Genomic DNA, 13,488 nt, shown 5'->3' with positions numbered 1-13,488 from the left:
CTTGGGGAGTGCAAGGTCACAGTCTCTCACCTGGGTGTCAGACCCACAGGATTTGCAGGGGCCAGGCCGCACAACAGCCCATGGATGCAGGACTACATACTGTCCGCTAGTGGTGACGGCTGCTCAGTGGTGGCAGTAGTGCTTGTGGTGGTGCTGGCAGTGGTGGGGGGAGGCTCCAGCCCTTCCCCTGCAGCCTTGGACGGCTGCCCACTGGGGCCTGCTGCTGCTGGCAGTGGTGCTGGTGGCGGTGCTGGCAGTGGTGGGGGGATGCTCCAGTCCTTCCCCTGCAGCCTCGTACAGCTGCCCACTGGGGCTGCTGCTGTTGGCAGTGGTGCTGGTGGCAGTGCTGGCAGTGGTGGGGGGAGGCTCCAGCCCTTCCCCTTCAGTCTTGGACGGCTGCCTACTGGGGCTGCTGCTGCTGGTGGCGGTGCAGGCGGTGGTGCTGGTGCTGGCAGTGGTGGGGGGAGGCTCCAGCCCTTCCCCTGCAGCCTCGGATGGCTGAACCACCATGGTTGGTGGTGGGGGCTCCGAATGAGTCCCAGAACCAGGCCTTCTGTCCTTCCTGCCTGCTGCTGCAGGCCCCTTGCCCTTCAAGTCAGCAGCCGGGGATTGCTCCTTGTCTTTCCCTGTAGCAGGGGGGGTGCCTCCTTGCCCTTCCCTGTAGCAGCTGGGGGTGCTTCCTTGCCCTTCCTTGAAGCAGATGGGGTGCCTCCTTGCCCTTCCTTGACGCAGCTGGGAGTGCCTCCTTGCTCTTCCTTGACGCAGCTGGTGGTGCCTCCTTAGCCTTCTTTGCAGCACCTGGTGCAGGCACCCTTTCAGTGTGGCTGCCTGATGCCCGGTATCCGCTCCCTCCTGGAGTAGCTGTCGACACTACTGTGGCCGTGGACTGGGTGGCTGAGGTGCTCGCCTGGGTTCTGACCTCATTGGCCTGACGTGAAGGACGAGGGGGAGTGGTAGGGAAGAGGTAAACGGAGGAGAGGAAAAGCTTCTTAGGGACATTGGGCCGGAAAGAGGGTGAAGGTTTGGGAGTGGAGGAAGAGGAAGTGGTTGTAGGAGGTGTCTGCCTGCTGATTGTGGGTGCAGGTGCATGGGCTGGATGGTGCTGTGAGGTGGATGACTGTTGGGTGTCTGAGTGCTTGTGTTTGTGTACTTTTGGAGGAGGGGGCACAGACACAGTGGGAGAGGACACATGGGACGTGTGCATGGATGTGGGGGTGTTGACTGCCAGTGAGGGGAGTGTAGTGATAGGCGTGATGGTGGGAGTGGATGAGGATGTAGTGCATGCAGGTGAGAGTGTAGACGCAACTGGGAGGGAGGTGGAAGATGAGGAGGGGGACACAGTGGAGGCAGTGGATGTTGGTATTTCTTCATCTGGATGGTGTTTGTGTGAGTGCCCGTGGGATGATGTGTGGTGCTTGTGTTTGCATGAACCACTCCTGTGTGTTGTCTTGTGTGCATGCTAATCTGCCTGTGTGCTTGGGATAGGTTGGGGTTGAGTGGGATGGGATTGGGTACAGGAAGTTGGGGGGGTGAGGCTAGAAACAGGGACAATGGCTGCCATCAGAGAGGAGGCCAGAGCCTGGACTGATCTCTGTTGGGCCGCTATGCCAGTGTGAATGCCCTCCAGGAATGCATTTGTCTGTTGCATTTGGGCTACCAGCCCCTGGATGACATTCACAATTGTTGACTGCCCAACAGAGATGGATCGCAGGAGGTCAATAGCCTTCTCACTCAGGGCAGCAGGGCTAACTGGGGCAGGGCCTGAGGTGCCTGGGGCAAAGGAGATGCCCACCCTCCTGGATGAACGGGCACGGGAAACACGCTGAGGGGCTGCTGGGAGGGCGGTGCTGGTACGGGGGCGGGGGCTGTACCTGTAGTTGAGGTGGGCACAGAGGTGTCCGCCACCACCAGGGAGCTTCCATCGGAGGAGGTATCACTGTCCGAACTGTCCCCTCCAGTCTCCACTGTGGTGCTCCCCTCGCCCTCTGTCCCACTGGTGCCCTCACCGTCGGTGGATTCGGCCTCCTGGGCCCTGTGGGATGCAGCTCCCTCCATCGCCGGTGCTTCTGCTCCTCCGCCAGATGATGCTAATGCACATAAGGACAGGGTGACAAAACAAAAAGGGGGGGAAGAGACAAAGGATAAACTTGGTCAATGGCGGCAACAACATCACCGTTGGTGTACACGACACACACACACACAGGGAACATTCCTACGCACTAGGCAATGCACTACCAGTCACCATGCTAGTCACCATCCCATGGACATGGACACCTAACGCCAATTGCAGCATACCTGAGACCCACAGACCCCTGCCCAGTAGTGGATGCCTACTAGCTTGATTGGAGGAAGTTTACATCAGACCCTGCCGACCATGGGACCTACCCTGCAATGTCCAGCCTGGCCCAGGGGCACCCACAGGCACACACCCCTCACCCGGATACCACCTCACCACACGCAAGCAGTATATTGGGGCACTGTACTCATCCCCTTGTGGCTGCTGTGATGCCCCCAAGCACCCATCCAGCTCCGGATAGGCCACCGCCAGTATGCGGGCCATCAGAGGGATCAGGGTTCAACAGGCATCCCATCCTCGTTGGGAGGCCATCCCCAGCTGGGCCACCACCTTCTTCTGTGCCCAGCATCTCAGGTCCTCCCACTGTTTCCAACAGTGGGTGCTCTGCCTGCCCTAGACCCCCAAGGTCTGCACGTCCTTGGTGATGACATGCCATATACCCTTTTTCTGATGGGCGCTGACCTGCAGAGAAATACGCATAGGTAAAGGTATCAGTCAGACCGTCCTGCCTCTTACACTCATGGCCCACCATAGCCCTTCACATCCCCTTACGCACAGACATGGCCAAACATACCTGCAGCACGCTGCCCAGGGCCCTTCCACCAACACCCCCACACACAAGGCCTTCACACACAGCACTCCATGCATTCATGCCCCATGAATGGCGCTCACAGTGTACTCACCCATTGGTCTGGAAGCCCATACAGCATTTCCTCCACATGACCCTTAGCTCCTCCTCAGAGAATCTGGGGTGTCGTTGTGGTGCCATGGGTGTAGTGTGAGTGGTGTGGGTGATGGTGTGTGGGGTGATGTGTCGGGGTGTGTGATGTAAGGTGTGTGGATTGTGTATAGGTGATGATGTGATGTGGCTCTGGTTGTGTGTGTGCTCTTGCTGTCTCTCTCTGGTGGCAATTCTTTCTAGTCGTAAAGGGTTGTGGGTGATGTGGGTGTGTGTTTTACAGTGGTGCGGGTGTGTGGGTGTGGTGTGTGTATGAGTGTCAGGTGTGTGTAGTTTGAATTGCCCAATGTGGTGTAGTTTTGTTAGGTTGTGTGTATTTTGAGCGTGGTAGTATGTACCGCCAATGATTTACTGCCATTGAATGTGATTCATGGGTCATAATGCTGTGGGCAAAGTTCGGCGTAACGGTGTGGGTTTTGCTACCACCAGTTTATCACTGTCCTTTGGGATGGCGGTCTTGTGTGTGTGGCTGTATAGTGATGGTTTGGTATGTGTGTGTCATAATATGCTTGGGGGTTATCCGCGGCTGCGTCGTTATGTTGGCAGCAGTCGGCATGGCGGTAAGGGGGATTTACTGCCAATGTCATAATGAGGGCTCCTATGTCTGTACAAACAAAACTCAAGCTGACACACATCAGATAAACGCATAAGCCATATCAGGGGGAGAAGTCTAACACTATAAATGCTCACATTGGACAATTTAAGATGAAATACACAGCCAACAGTACAGAATGCCATGACACCACCATTGCATGAACGCCCACATAGCCATACAGACAACACATACTCATGTCTTGAGGGACAACAGCACTGCCCACAAAGTCACATACTACAAACAACAGCAAAAAGAACAGCAAGCAGGCTGAAACACACACCACAGTAGGCACACAACACAAGCCACTCAGGAACAACATAACAGTAGAAAAGGAGTTGCAGGACTAAGGTGTACCCAATAAAACAACAACTTTTTGGGTTTATTATAACTAATAGAATAAAGGCCATTGGCCAGGCCACTTTTAGGGCCATATGTATCATCACGGCCCTTTGCGATTCGGAAATGGTGATTTTTAAGAAATCGCTATTTCCGACTCTCAAAGTGCCATGTATCACATTTGCGATTGGTAATATTGATTTCTTAAAAATCGCAAATGCTATTACTGAATCGCAAATTGCGATACCGGCCCCATTTGCAGCTGTGGGCCTGTTGGCCCATATCTGCAAATTATTTGCATTTCAAAAATTGCGATTTCTGAACCAGAAATCGCAATTTTGGAAATGCAAAAGCCCAGCGTGCTGGGGGCCTAAGGCCCCCTCTGCTGCACCCCAAAAATGTTTTGGGGGACATGTACGGTGCACACATGCCAAAAGGGCATGTGTGCTTTACAAACCACCTGGTTTGTTTTCATGGTATTTTGCATGTGCAAAATGCCATTCTGCGAAAAATCGCAATTTGCGATTTTTTGCAGCATCTTCTTGCGATGTGGATTTTGCGAATCGCAAATTGCGACTCGCAAAACCAGGTTGCAATGCACGAAATCGAAATTTTTGCAATTTCTTATTTGTGGTCTGCGAATGCCTTTCATGCATCGCAGACCACTTTTTTGCACTCGCAAACGGCCGAATTTGCTATTCGCACCGTTTGCGAGTGCATAAACTTTTCATACATCTGGCCCTTGGTGCATAATAGTTTGGTGTTGTGCCCAAACTTGACTCCTAACTGCCATGGAACCTCCACAGAAAGGGGCATCAGGGAGATAGACAGGCACCTAATGGATCATCCTTGGGGGTGTCGGATTTGGGAGGGGAGTTTGGACTTTGGCTTGGGAGGGGTGGTCTACTTTTTGGGAAGGGTGGGCTTCATTTGGGGGCAGAGGTATAGGGGCTTGCAGGTGGGGCAGGAGAGGCTTTGGAGGTGAAAGGGAGAGTCTGGGAGGTTCACGGGGGCCTCTTGGGTTTGGGGTGGGATAGAGGGAACAGGGAAAAGGGCAAGGTCAAATATAGAAACTTTCTTAGGGGCACGGGGATGATAATAAGAAGGGGATCGGGATTTTGAGGCCAAGGGAGTGGTTGTCTGCTGTGTTGGTGTGGCTGTCATGGCTGTATGCTTCTGGGAGGTATGCTTGTCTTTGGTGGGTGTCTGTTGGGTGAGTGAGTGAGTGTTTGTGTGTCTTGGAGGCTGGGAGGTGGAGGTCCTGGGGGATGGACTGGTGGATGTGTGTGTCTGTTGGGGTGATGACTGTGGGTATGCTGGATGGGGTGGATGTCTTTGTGTTTGTAGTTGTGGTACCTGCAGGTGTGGTGCTTGTGGTCAATGTCCGGGGGTCTGCTCGGGTGGTGTCTGTGGGTGTGGTGGGTGTGTCACTGACTGTTGGTGTGGTGCTTGCGGGTATGCTGGATATTGTGTGTATGATACTGGGGTTGGTGGGGGTGTCTTGGGAAGTTGTGACTATTGTTGTGTCTGTGGGTGGCTGTTGTTTGCTTTTGTGCTGGTGTGTTTTGTGGTGCTTGTGTTTGTGTGTGCTCATCTTGTGTGTTGATGTGGATGTCTACGGATCTGTCTGTGTGCTTTGGTTAGGTAGGGGAAGGGGGGATTTTGAGTAAGAAGAGGGAGGTGGAGGGGGGACGGAAGGTGGGGTGTGACTGGCTGGCATCAATGTGGAGGCCAGAGCCTGGAAAAATCTCTGTAGGCCAGACACTGCACCATGAATGCTTTCCAGGAATGCATTGGTCTATTGTAGGTGACTTGCCAATCCCTGAATGGCATTCCAAATGGCTGCCTGACCCACAGAGATACTTCTCAGGAGGTCAATAGCCTCCTCACAGAGGGCAGCAGGGGTATCAAAGGCTGGGGTGGAGGTGCCCGCAGCAAAGGAGTGCCCGCCCTCTTGGGTGAGTGGTCACGGCCGACTGGGTGGGGAGCAACAGGGAGGACAGTGTTAGAACTAGGGGTGGTGGACAAGGATGGTATAGGAGGATCCCCGATGGGTCCTCCACCACTAGGGGGTGTCCACTGGAGGAACAATCCAATGATGATGTTGATGTCGCCATCTCCCCCGTGGCACTCCCCTCCCCTTCGGGCCACTGGGTCCTTCTGTGTAGGGGGTGTCATGACCCAAGTTCCCATGACCAGATGCTTCCCCAATCAGCTGTGCCTTGTCTCCTTTGCCGGTGCAGATGCTGCAAACACAAAGCGAAATAAGGTGATCACATGTCCATGATCACACTTGAACAACAGCTCTGATTAGCTTACAGTACCATTATGTCAAGTAGGCTCTAGCAACAAACTCCGCCTAATACATATGCAAGCATGCTATCTGAACTGTCAGTAGTTGCCCACAGGAAAAACAAACAACTACAATTGCATAGCACAGGTTATGCAATCAAAATGACCATGCAACCATTAGGAGACACCATCAGCCTCAAAGCGTGGCCCCATGGAGCAGACCACATTCACCTATTGGCATACAATAGTGAGCCAATGCAATGCTCTTACATAGATCCCACACAAGGTCATACACACAGCTCACATACATAAAAACCCAACAATGAGAACTTATGATATAAAATCATGCCATGTTGATGACAATAGTACAATATCACCGAGAAGGTGACATGGAAATACTCATGTCACAATGGAAACATATCGACAGTGTACACTTCACCAAGTGACATTTGGCCCAATAGAGTCATGGAGGTAGTATTAATGTTGCTCAGATAGGCCACACATGTGGCATGGAAATGGACACTACAGACATCATGTACCATATGTCAGGGAGAGATGTCTCAAATCTCACACCACAATGAATCAACAAGCCCCAGGGTAATCACCACCTATGTATGGCACCCCTTGCTATGACATACCCTGAGTGCATCACCAGAAGCCATTAGTACCTTGAATGTTGGAGAGGCCCTGAGATTTGCAAGTACTTGTGAAGGCAAACCCAAATGGCTGTCTGTAGATGAATGCCTTTACCCAAATACATGTGATAGCTACATAACTGCAAGTCACTTCATGAAGCATGTCAACAATCAAGACAAAAACCTTACCCATTACACATGTGTAGTGCATCTTTCCACCTGATGCTACATCAAGGGAATAGATATATATATAGTGTGGCTCTAAACTCTAGGCCTTCCTGTCATGTCCCTCATTTGTATTGCAGTTGTACATGCCAAAAGACATGCTATGATGGGTGAGGGTATGTGTCAGCCAATAAATAATGGTGACACACTCCTGTATGTGGCACTACATGAAATGTAGCACAATTTTAAATGTCCTATTCCACAAACAGTGTCCCATCAACATAGGTAAACCATGCATGAAACTGCAGCTCACAAATGTTTAATTCAGAGAAAGGGACACATGCTGACATGTAGACACTAGGAATGTTGGCAACAGTGCTGGCCCTTCCCAAGGGAAAGTGGTGATCTATAGCTATGTCCAAAGAAAAATTTAAGCCCTGCCACATGTATATTGGACATCTTCCCATTACAAACTGCAGTGAGGCACCAGCACCCATCATACACTGAAGACAACTAGCCTTTGGGTGGCAGATGCCTACATACGCATGGCAGAGGACAGTGATCCATCACCTACTTACCTTTGGCCTGGAACGTTTATGGGTAATGGTCTGCTGCATAGCAATTACACCCACTACAACAACAAATAGCACTTGATTGATCAATGTACACAGCCATATGTCGTCCCTGCAGAGCAAGTGGTTTGTGGATCCCACCCAGTTGTGTCCTTGGTCCCTGGGACAACAGACAAGGCAGATCAATATACAACACATGACATGGCTACACAAACAATCACTCATCTACTGTGTGCATATGGCTCATCACTAATTGTCAGGGGGAACAGTCAGAACCTGACTCAATCACTTGGCAATGGGACAGGCAGGAATATGCACTGTACTCGCCCCCTTGTGGCTGCTGTGGCTCCCTCAAACACCCCTCAACCTCTGGATAGGCCAAAACCAGAATGCAGGCCATTAGGGGGGCCATGATCCGACGGACACCCTCCCTCATTGGGTGGACAGCCCCAGCTGGGCCTCCATGATCTTCTAGGCCCAGCGTCTCAGGTCCTCCCACCATTTTTCTGCAGTGTGCGCTCCACTGGCTGTGGACCCCCAGATTCCGCACCTTCTTGGTGATGGCTCTCCCTTCTTTTGATGGGCATTGACCTGCATGGTTGCAAAAGACAAATCATGTTTACGTCTCATCACAAATGATTGAGTCACATACATGTCAGTAACATCAAGCTAGAACTTTCCTATTTGTCAATACTCCCCAATTGTGACATAAACAAGCCAATACGTACAGGGCCATGACTGCAGACATACATTTCCCAGTCTGAAGATCAACCCACGAACTTGCCTAGGCTGTACAATGACTAAGCAAGCTTATTAACATCATGTGGGCCATGCTCTAGCAACCTGACTGCGAAATGAGCCACTATGAGACACATCACACCTCTGTCCCTTCTGAAGGGTAAACCCCTTAAGCATGAATGGACCAACACATTCACATTATGTGAGAATGACTCTCTGCATATAGTCCCTACAGACTACTACTGGAGTACAAACTCAAACATCACACATGGGTAACAATAAAGGGACTGACACAGTGGGTACAGAAAGTGTCCATCCTGTCCATGTGTGGGCATATAGCCTAACAAATGCAGGCTCATGCCACTTCAAGGGTGGAGTTCTGTGTAATGTACCAGGACCAAAGAACACACTTTTGGACATATGTGTCCATCCTACAGAGATGGCATCCAACAATCAAAGGCATGCATTGTCCAGTTTCTGCTATGTGACCAAACTACTTAGTCACATATCATGTCCTTCCAGGAATCAACACACTGTCTGCACTGTTGGAATGTCATTTAGGCAATAAGCCTGCACAGGACAAATGTGTGAAGGTGTTTACAGGGCCGTGATAGTAAGGGACCTGTCATGAGTCAAAGACACACATTGACAATGATGCTCAAGTGAACTAGATCAGTAACTTACCTCAGGACCCATTCCCAATCCAAACAAGGGAATGAGGCATTCTGGGCAGGATACTACACGAGAGCCACATATTGCTCACATGACAGGATCTGCTGGTGTACAGGGAGTGGCCACAGTGCCACAGTTGTATAGCCATAATGACTCCACCCGAGCCTAGATTAGGAGCCATACTGAGAGATACATGTGACAGGCCCTGGTCTCTGCTGGCTAAGCAGACAGAACCTGCATGACACTACATTCCCATCACTTCCATGCATGACAGTATATCATGTAGCCAGCAGCAAATTGGCATGTGATGTGTGTGGCAACCCCAAGGGAAGAGAGTCATGATATTACTTCACAGTCTAGCAAGGGCAGATGTGTGAAGAAATATCTGTGGCAGCATACACATTGCTCAAATTACTCTCAAGTGACTCATGCATACTTAGTTCATGCTGTCATGCACATACATGTCTGACACATACATCAATCATGAGAGAAGGGATGTAAGTGGTTGGCAGTAATGTCTCCTTACCTAGTTATGTACACCCAACACAAGGAGGCTCTAGGAACCCAAAAACCCACACCACATAATGTTAATTAACTCATCATATGGCACTGGCCACCAGTACCTGCACATTGACTCTCCCACTGACGCCACACAGACTGCACCTACAAGCGCATGAGTAGTCAAACTGGCACACATGGCCACAATCTAGCCTGTGAGAAGGGAAAGTATGGTGAATTACAGAGAAAACTGTGCACATGAGGTACTTACCTGCTCCTCTGGGGTACCATAGAGCTGTTCATACAGGGTAGGACCTCATCCACTAGCCCCTCCAGCTCCTCTGGAGAGAAGGCAGGGGCCACATCACCTGTTGGACGTGGCATGATTACGCCCAGAGGTGGTACGCAGCACATCAATAGTGGAGATCTTGCTGACAGCAGTTCTAAGGAGTCAAGTGAGTAATTCTGCAGAACATGGCAGTCACATTTGCCACGTATGCGGTCGTCACCACCAGCAGACAATGCTATTGGCCTATGACTGCCAATGGCAACAACATTAGCCTAGGGCTGCGTCCGCCATGGTTGCAACCACATACTGCCATGACAACTTCCACCAGCGATCGCAGGCGGTTCCTAATGTCGAGTGGAGTCGGTCAGGCATCCGCCATTTTAGAAGCCTGAAATGTGGTATTGAGCTTCACTAACTGTGTCACACCTCTGAATATGTTGTTTGGTGCTCACAAATATGCTTATCCTGTCTTGTCATGTAGGTCCTACTACTCATGCACAATTGTAGTATGTTGCAGGGATGGCATTTTACAGTGGAACATATTCCTCCCCTATCAAAGGTTATTTCTGTGGTCAGGATATCCATAATGCACATAATTGAGTTTGGTCCAGATACACTTTGTGGACACATGTGTGGCAAATCATGGGGTCACATGTGTCCCTTGAGTCATTAGCAGCTGTGATGTGTATTTGTCTATCCCTTCTAAATTGATTTTTCACGTTATCATTGACATGCATCATGTATTTAGCTGAGGACACATTGACTAATGTTAGTACTCATTGTTTGTCATGTATAGGTAAGCAGCGAGAGGGAGGATGAGTCAATCGCCTGTCTACCGCCCACTGTCAGACCTTCAGACCATGGAAGAATGCTACGTCATACTGCTCTACTGTCTGAATTGGCAAACAATAGTGGACTTATGCCATCAGTTGGAGCCAGATCTAATGCCAGCTATTAGTTATCCAACCAGCATACTACCCATTGTACAAGCCATGTCAGTGTTGCACTTCCTAGCCAGATTGGCCCTGTCAGATGACATATCCCAACCTATGTTCAGTATGGTTTTGAAGGATGTCCTCTCAGCAATGTTAAAACACCTGTGCAGTTACATCCAGTGTCCCCGACGTTTTGCATGCATCCCACATGTGGTGGGGGCTATTGATGGCACACATGTTGGCTTGGTCCCACCGCATGCCAATAAACAAGTACATTGCAACAGAAAGAACTTCCATTCCATCAACATTCAAGTTGTATCTTCAGCAGATATGTACATTTCCCATGTCTGTGCCCATTATCCGGGGTCAGTCCATGATTCATTCATTATGCAGAACAGCACTATCCCCCAGCTGATGTCACAAGTGTCCCCAGAGAGGGCCTGGCTGGTTGGTAAGTCACATCTGTCCTGTTTGAATGCGTGCAATGTCTGGTGTCACAATTCTGATGAGAGGGATTCATTGTTGCACATATTTCCCATTCCTTTACAAGTGACTCCATAGATCCAAACAGTCCTTGGCTGTTGACACCAATAAGAAATCCAACAACGCCAGGGGAAGTCTGCTTCAATGAGGCCCATGTAAGAACATGGCTGGTTGTGAAGCAGGCTTGTGGGCTCCTGAAGGCCAGATTTAGGTTCTGGACCGGACTAGTGGAGCCTTCCACTAGTCACCCGTCAAAGTGTGTCATATCTCTGTGGCATGCTGCATGATCCACAGCATCTCCCTATGGAGGAATATCCAGTACACCCCAGAGGAGGGGGAGCCTGCAGTGCCACCCGGTGAGACTCCTGAAATGCCAAGTGAGGATGACATTTGGTGAAGAGGAAGGAGCTGAGTTATGGTAAAATTTCATCAATAGCTCCTTTTCTTGAGTGTAAGTATGTCATGTGATGTAATGTCTGTGACTGTACAAAGAACTGTAGTTGTTAGAATGTGTGGCGTGGAGTGTTCTGGCAAAAACTGGGGAGCTAATACTCTGCAATATTCAGCCAAAGGGCGCTCGAAGGGTGAGCCTTTGACATATCACCACCTTGCTGTAGCAACTTTGTGTCAGTTTCATTGCAATGTAATTTCATTTCCAGATGCTTGCCATATGAAATTGTGTAATATGAGTTTTTTCAAGCCTATACTCCTTGTGTTGTCTTTTTGTAGATACTTTCACCATGTGATCCTCATTTGGGCATTTCAGTGTTGTGACATTGGCAGGTATCTGATGCTGTTCTGACATAGGAAGTGGACATGGATTGTTCCCGCTAATGAAGGTCACAGATTTGTGGTGTATGAGACCTGTGCCAAGGCAGCTTGAACAGTGTTTGGGTAGAAGGTTAGAAGTGCATATATTACTTCTTGTTGTGGTGTGTTGGGCCAATTGCATCATGTGTGTGATCATGTGGGCATGAAATGTGTTGTCATCAAGTGCAAGCATGGCATTCACCTTTTACATTGGCTAAACACTATCCTTGTATGACCTGTATGTAGCTGTAGATGTGTTTCATCATTGCAGGCCACAATGCCTGTGCCAAAAAATTTACATATCTTTGTGTCATCAGATGCAAGGTCATTGGATCATGATGGAACCGTGATCAGGGACTGTTGTACTGCCCTCTGTCTGTATCTTGGTTTATGCAATGTTGGATTACTTTGGTTTGGTATTTGATGTGTTCAAGCTGGTGACAACATTCACTTTTCTGTTAACCTATTACAGAGGACAATGTCTGACAAGGACCTTCCTTGAATGGTCTGGGGTGCTGTACCTTAGTATATGTACCTTGATACAATATGAGTCAGCCATTCTTGGCTCTGACAGTCTAGACATATTGACAACCTATGTGCTATACAGTGCAATAAAATGTTTGGTGTGACCAGACACTTGTTGCAATGTGTTTCTGTGTGTTTTAGTCATCTTTATCAGGACACTGTACCTGTTACATATCCCTCCTTGCATTAGTATCTTGTATCTCCCTCATTTGCTTCACATGGTCTTATATCTCTATATAACAAATTGTGGAACAGAAACATGCAGACAATGACTTTGTGATAGGCAGATTTATTGAAAATGTGTGCTTTAAAACTGAGTTGGGGAATGGTTGAAAAGAACAGGTAAGGGTTCAGTCATGGTGGATAAAATCATTGGCGTAGATGCCACACAATTGCAAGTCCAAAGTCCAGTGTATTCCTCCTATAGGAAATGGACGGTGGTTGAAGAACAGTCAACAGAGTGAATATGTGGCACACAAGGAAGGTTCTTTAGGAAGAGGTCACTTGCTGGCATTGGTCGGTGACTTGCCACCCACACCTCCTGGAGTCTTTGCTGGATGTCCCCGCTTGTGTGGGGGGGATCTGCTGCTACAGAGGAAGGGGTGTCTGAGGCGGGTTCTTCCCCTGGCTCGGCCTCCCATCCAGTGGCTAGCACCGATGAAGGGCCAGGTGTTGCTGCACCAAAGGAAGGGGTAGATTCCTACTCTGATCAGGGTACTAATAATGTCCCTCAACACCCCTGTTAGGGAGGCCATGTTGGTATTGTGGCCCTCCCACTGTTCATGCATATCCCTATGGATGTCCATGCATATCCCTATGGATGTCCCTCTGCAGCTGCTTGATCTCCTGGAGTTCTGCAAGCACCTGGCCCACCATGAAATAGGACTCCTGATAGACCCCCAAGACAT

Source organism: Pleurodeles waltl, chromosome 4_2 (genome assembly GCF_031143425.1).
Source record: "Pleurodeles waltl isolate 20211129_DDA chromosome 4_2, aPleWal1.hap1.20221129, whole genome shotgun sequence".
NCBI classification, from domain to species: Eukaryota; Metazoa; Chordata; class Amphibia; order Caudata; family Salamandridae; genus Pleurodeles; species Pleurodeles waltl.
The sequence above is the reverse complement of the archived record's forward strand: the minus strand, read 5'-3'. Positions refer to the sequence as shown.